The following is a 7,326-nucleotide window of genomic DNA, read 5'->3' as shown; positions in this document are numbered from 1 at the left end:
CGAGCAAATCATTGTGAGCACAACTCCCTCTGAAGTAACATAGTTTTTGAGAAAGAGACAAATTCTCACTTAAATAGTAAAAGACTTCGTGCCTGAAGCCTGTTATTATTATGCATCTGAAACCACACAAATTTGTGCTACAAGTGGGGTTTCCTTTTTTTTTTGTTAGATACCGTAACTGGTCATTAGTTGTCCAATGCTTTTAGGTAGAGGATTGGTAAACAAAATTCCACAAGACTACTGGAATTACCACTTGTGACTTTTTTCAATGTTTTGTCAAATTTGTTAAGCACGCTTGGCCCTCTTTTTTTTTTTTTTTTTTTTTTTTTTTAGGTGTTCGGCTTTTAGCCGAAAACCTATTGTTATTGTTAAGTTTTTTTTTTTTTTTTTTTTTTTTTTTTTCTCCGTCTTCTTCTTCTGCCTGAACGTTCTCCGCCAATTTTGAGAAAAACTGAAACTTGTATGAACTTGAAACTTCTCATGAACATCAACCTCGGTGAGTAGACGGCACCGCAACTTTTTTGGAATGGTGACGTCATTGATGACGTCATTACGTTAAATAAACGTGAAATAAACCTTAAATAATTAGAAAAATCATATCTTCAAAACCAAAAGAGCTACGTTCAAGATTCTTTTTTTACATAAAACCTCTTATAAAGATCTACAAATGCGGTGCACAACGTGACCCCATTTGACCTTTACTTCCGGTCGAAACCGGAAGTTAAAGTAACAAATCATGTTATTTTGGGCTCTAGAGCCTAAGTGAATAAAAATATGAAAAAATGTCCAATGCATAACATTTTTTTAAACTCAAGAGCATTCTAAAAATATAATGTGTGACGTCATAGCTACGTCACAACGAAAATGGTACACGAGGTCGAAAAAAAAATTATTTTGCTATCTCAAAAAATACAGCATGTACGGACTTGAAACTTACCACGTATTTAGACCAAAGCGTGTATATGACAAAGAACAAAATTTGGAATGATGACGTCATCGATGACGTCATTATATTAAATTGAAGTTTTTTATTAAAATACTCATATCTCCAGAATCAGATATGCTACATACGTGATCTTTACACCATATGAAAGGTCATGAAGTATTAAACAAATCTTACACAGGGTGTGACCCCATTTGACCTTTACTTCCGGTCGAAACCGGAAGTAGTAGTTTGTTTTATAAAAAATCGTATCTGAATAATATTATTTTGTGTATTAATATAATAACTTAATTTTAAGGCCCTTCGACGATTCTACAAATGTTTACAATGTGTGACCTCATTTGACCTTCATTTCCGGTCGAACCCGGAAGTATAAGTTTGTACATACAAAATTGTGTATCTTATTAATGAAACGTGGTACATTAATAATCATTACATCAATTTTGAGCTCAAAGCGTTTTGTCACTTAATCCTTCCCTTCGGTTAAATCTAGTCTCTTCTACAGTCGTCAATATTCATAAATTCATATTTCCTTAACTACACAAGCCATCTCGACAATATACACCATATGAAAGGGCTCCACATACTTCACAAAAAAGAATATGTTGATGACCTTGTATTGACCTTTTCACCTGTCTAAACTGGAAGTTCTAAAAAACGCTTAGAAAAAAGGTTATTTAATAGCTATTCACTTTGTTTTCACAATAACACACAGCATAGCTCACTATCTCCCCAGTCAACTAAACTTAAAAAGTGATGGCTCGTTAATTCAGGCCAGAAATCCGAACACCTCGAATTTGTTATCAAACAAATTCTTATGTCTAGTTTTTTTTATATTTGTGCCAATTTGATACGAATGCTGGACCTGCTGCCCATTGTTATTTGGTCAATATTTACATGCTGGACTTACCCCTTACGACTTTTTCAATTGAACCATATTGATAAGCATGCTGGACTTCAACCCCCTGTAATTTTTCAATATTTGGACCAATTTGATAAGAATGCTGGACTTAGCCTTGTGATGTTTGTTTTTTTGGAAAAATTTGATAATGTGTGGCTCAAATTCGATAAGAATGTCTTGTTTTTTTTGCAATTTTGGACCAATTTGATCAAAACGCTGAACTAACCCTTTGCAATTTTTTTATTTTTTTGGCAAAATTTGATAAAACCACTGGACTTACTACCCCTTGTGATTTTTTTCAATATAAAATCCAATTTGATAAGAATGCTGGGCCTTCACCTAGTGATTTATTTAAGTCCTGGTTGCCATGGATACAGGAAAGAAGATGACAACAAAATCCTTTGCAGAATGTATCAACGTCATGAAAAAAACAAAGATCCTCCTTTTCTTGTTTTTTTTTCACAGAAATAATGGTTATTTATTTATTTATTTATTTATTTACAGTTGTACATACTATGACTGCACAGCAAGTTGGGATGTTAAGCTTTAAATATTAATTTTGTACACTTCAAGAATCAATGTCAGATCAGTGCAAAAAAAGGTTCACTGCTATATCACACTGGGTGCTTTGTACTGTCGTAGTTTTGCAAAATAACAAAACCGTTTCTTAAAGGGACAGGTTGCCTTCTATCGAGCAAGTTGGTCAATGAAAAGGGCTTGAAACTAGTAGTTCTACAATGCATATTGTAAGAAAGATGTTTACAATGTAGAACATAAAAGTCCACACAAATAAGCAGCGAAATTGAGTGGTTACCCTTGTGTTTCCTGAACTAAAACGGCATGCCAATTTGTGAAGTCAAATTTTTTTAATCCACAAAATGGTCGACCGTGTTAGTTCGCAAAGTAAAGGGAAAACCACGCAATTTCGAGCCATATTTGTGTGAATCATTGTATTCTACTTTTAAAACTTCTTTCTAACAATATGCATTTTACACTAGTACAGAGTTTCAAACGCTTTTCATTGACAAACTCGTCCGATCCGAGGCAACATGTCCCTTTAAATGTCTAGAAGAAGAAGTATATGAAACTGGAGGAATATAATGTCGCACAAGCCGTTTTTTAGTTTTGTTGTTTTTTTTTCTTTTGATAAAAAATATTTGCATTTGAAGTGCATTTTATTTACTCTTTTGCATACTGTACAAAAATATGTCACGAGTGACTAATATTTATTTTTTTTACACCGTACTGACACTACATCTAATCATAACAATTTTGTTTAATAACAATCAATTAAATTGTAATTTAAAACTTTTAGTTACAGGAACCCTTCAAGAAATAACCTTTTTTTAAACTATGGCTTTGTAGACTGCAATATCATCAAGACACTACTGGCCTGGAATCCTTGGTCATACATTGTTTACTCCAGCCATTAGTAAATAACGGGAAATCAACAACTCTGAAATTCTTTTATAAGTCATGCTAAATTTATATTTGAAGTCTTTCCTGAGCTAAAGAACCAAACTCTAGATTGAAGGAAAAACTAACAACAAAACATTAAACTTTTCCCACCAAAAATGGTAAAAGACAAATTGTTCAGAGAGCAGTTGTGAGATTAAAGCCATTGGACCCTTTCGGTACAGAAAAAAAAAAAAAAAGTTCACAGATTTACAAATAATTTACAGGGTTTACAGAAGGTAATGGTGAAAGACTTCCCTTGAAATATTAGTTCATGAAATGCTTTACTTTTTGAGAAAACGGTAAAACAATATAAATTCTCGTTAGCGAGAATTACGGATTTATTTTAAACACGTGTCTGACACGGCGAAACGCGAGGAAACAAGAGTGGGTTTTCCCGTTTTTTTCTCCCGACTCCGATGACCGATTGAGCCTAAATTTTCACAGGTTTGTTGTTTTATATATAAGTTGTGATACACGAAGTGTGGGACTTGGACAATACTGTTTACCGAAAGTGTATAATGGCTTTAACTGAAAGAAAGTTTAAGCTACTCAAAAACTCATAAGCATCATTATTTGACATCAAATAATATAAATGAACATCTAACAAAGAACTCCACTACATTTAGGACACCTTGTCATTAACAGACCGTGCTTTTTACAGATGGAACATAGTAAAATACTGAGAAGTTAAACTAGGAATAAATGTATACAAAACAAAATAATAATAATAAAAATAATAATAATAGTATTCAATAACAAATCCCTTTGGTTAGAGTCACACACTGTTTTAAGTTCACCACTCAGACACCAGATACATCTTCAACATCTAAATTCCTCCCTTGGTGAATAATATATTTTGTTAAGTCTACTTTAAGAAATCAAAAGGAATGCTCTCATGTAATAGCAGAAGATTTTTTTTCAATTCCGCCCAATTTTTATTTTGATGGTAATCTTCTAAGAGGAGGAGATTAACAATGGGATCAATAACTCGGGTTAATCAATATAATAATGGAGTTTAAGCCCAAATATTTCCTGGTTACAAACTGGTATTCTTTCTCACTACTCAAATTTTACATATTCATTTTTGACGCACTATTTGAATACTTAAATTTTTTGAAACTCGACAAAACCAAGTTTTGCTTTTCTGTTTATACTGAGTAATTTTCTGTTTATACTTTATTGAAATTTAAAAACTGCTTCTTTCTGCTAAACTTAATAAGGTGCAATAAAACTGAATTACTATAGCTAGTTAAGAGGGGCTAAACTATTGTATTTAAATGCCAATATTACTCAATGTCAATCCCAAAAAGTGCAACACTATTTTGTACATGCTCATTAGAAGCTCACTTAATGCAGACGATGTGCTGGGCACAAAGTCATGACTCTGCTTACCATAAGCAGAAAATTCTGTGCTTACGTCAAGCGTATTTCACAGGTTAGCGGGGAATCCTTGCTTGGGCGCGTGCGAACCCCACGTAAGGCAATCTATGCATACACAGCTAGCGCAGAAATTTGACACTTGCACGCATGGGGAGAATGGTCGTAAGCACAGAATACAGAGGTAAGCAGAGCTATGAAATTGGGCCCTGCCGTCGATTTCACAAAACTCTTCCTAACTTAAGACTAATCTAAGGACTTAGGACGAGTCCTAACCCTGCACTGTAGCATGCAGACCTTAAGACGAGTCCTAACTCTTTGTGAAATCGTCGGCTGGTCTGTTGTTAGAACATATCATTGATGAGAACAGAGCTGTCAACTATTGCATCTTGCAATTGGAGAGATTTTTACCAATCGGGGATATTCAACATAACAGGGAAATGGTTTCCTTAATCAAAGATACAAAGCGGATGGCGCAAGATGATAGCAATGATCATCGTCTGCAGTGATCTATTGTTGCATCAAAAGAGTTGCTTGCTAAAATGGTGCCAAGTGCACATTTCAGCCAGAGTTTCTCATCTTGCGCCTTCGACACTATAATCTTTGGGTGGGTGTGAAGAATGGATTTTTGATTGGTTTCAAATGATCAATCCTGAGAATTAAGGAAACAAAGGGCATAGCAACGGAACAGCTCTTTCTGAAGTCTTTTGTAGGGTACAGCTTCTATAATGATCAATTGAAGTTGCATTACGTTGGATCAGGCCTGCACACCTCATGCGTCTTTCAGTAAAAGTCTTACAGCCATTTAACAAAAGCATTTTTGTGTACTATACATACAGGCAGGAAGTTTAATTTAATACATTATGATATGGCTAAGAAAAATCTGAGATTTCCAGTTCATTCTCATTTCCAAAAATGTTGGGAAGGTTGGAGACAATAAATGTTACACAGACATTCTATTGTTCTCAGAAATGTGTGCACACTATAAAAACACGTGTGAATAACAGAAAATTACATTTGCTGCCATTGATCGAGCATTGGTTCTACAGAAGTTCATTACACAGTTTTTCTGTTACATAAATATAAACAGGGGGAACAAAATGAAGAAAAATAAAATAATAAAATAATCTTATTAATAAAAGTAAGTTTTGCATCAGGGATATAGAAAATACTTGTTCTTTTACCCATACGCCGATGCTTAGTAAGCACTGTAAACTTGGATTACTTTCCCGAGTTCTGTGAACAAAATCCACAGGCAAATCACTCAGGTGGGATTCAAACCCATGACCTTTGAATTGCTAGAGCAGCGTCTTACCAACTAGACCACCGAGCTAGCACCGTGGCTAGAGGCAGTTTGAATCTTTTGTGTTAAAAGCGTGTACGAATCCCACCCAAGTAGTTTGCCTGTGGATTTTTTTCAATTAACTCAGGAAAGTACTGAGTACGCAGTGCTAAACAAACATAATGGTAAAAAACAAATTAATCAATAAACAAAATCTCATTGTGAAAAAAACAAAAAAAACAACAACAACGATAATTATAATTATGGTAGATGGCCAGCATTAAACAAATTCATTCTTTGCCACTTTTTACAAGGTTGCCCATTGCCCAGGGCTCTTATAAACTTACATTCACTCAGCGAAAAAATCAACGGTTCGTTTCGCAAATTTCTCTTTTTTTTTTTAAATTGGCCCAATGTCTGAATAAGGAGTGATTAATGAGCATCAACTAGAAACCTGAGAATTGTTTTTTTAAAAGCCACAAAATACACACACTGAATATGATTATATAATATATATATATATATATAGATAAATACTGTTTCTGTACACTTCTTCTTTAAATTTTGTTTAATAATTAAACCTATTGCAAATTTCTCTCAAAAAATAAAATCTTATCTCCGTGTACACAACAAAAGAGAGAATCTGTTAAAAGCCATAAATAAATCTTCTTTATAATAAATTTAATGAAAAAAATAATGAAATAAAATAAAAAACCTTCATGTTCTCCATGGATTTTTCTTTACGCTAGCTCTATCTGAGCTTGGTTTTAACAGTGCAAGTATTATTCCAGCCCCAAAGATTGAGCCAATTATTCACGCACACTGAAAAACATGTTTACAAATGCCTCACATATAAGGAACAAAAATAAATAACCAATTGGTCATCAAAAAGCCATCATAAACAAGTCAGATTTATCTCTATACAATAATATATACACATAATCACTAAATTCGTTCTTTATTATTGTCATCTTTATGCATTTACTACAATTAAATTATAATTTTGTCAATTTGTTTTTTTCTTCAACCTATTTTTTTTTACTAAATTTGTTTTAAAAAAAGTATTAGAGGCACTTTAAACTGTTTTTTTTTTAAAGACTGTTTTGTCAAAATAAAAGAAATATCCTAAAAATATCCTTCAGAGTATTCCTGAATTGTTTGGATTTTTGTTCTTCTTAGTTTTTTGTTGTTGTCTCAAACAGAAGTACTGAGTATAATTTCCCGCCATGAAATTTCAATCATTTGGGAATGTGTGACTGAATACAAAGCAAGTCTTTTACCTGAATATATTTAAGTTACATGTATATGCATAATTATTCTCAGTGACATTTCAAGTTTACAGAAAAAAATAACAATAATAATACA

Source organism: Asterias rubens, chromosome 9, assembly GCF_902459465.1.
Source record: "Asterias rubens chromosome 9, eAstRub1.3, whole genome shotgun sequence".
Taxonomy (NCBI): Eukaryota; Metazoa; Echinodermata; class Asteroidea; order Forcipulatida; family Asteriidae; genus Asterias; species Asterias rubens.
Note: the sequence above shows the minus strand (reverse complement) of the source record.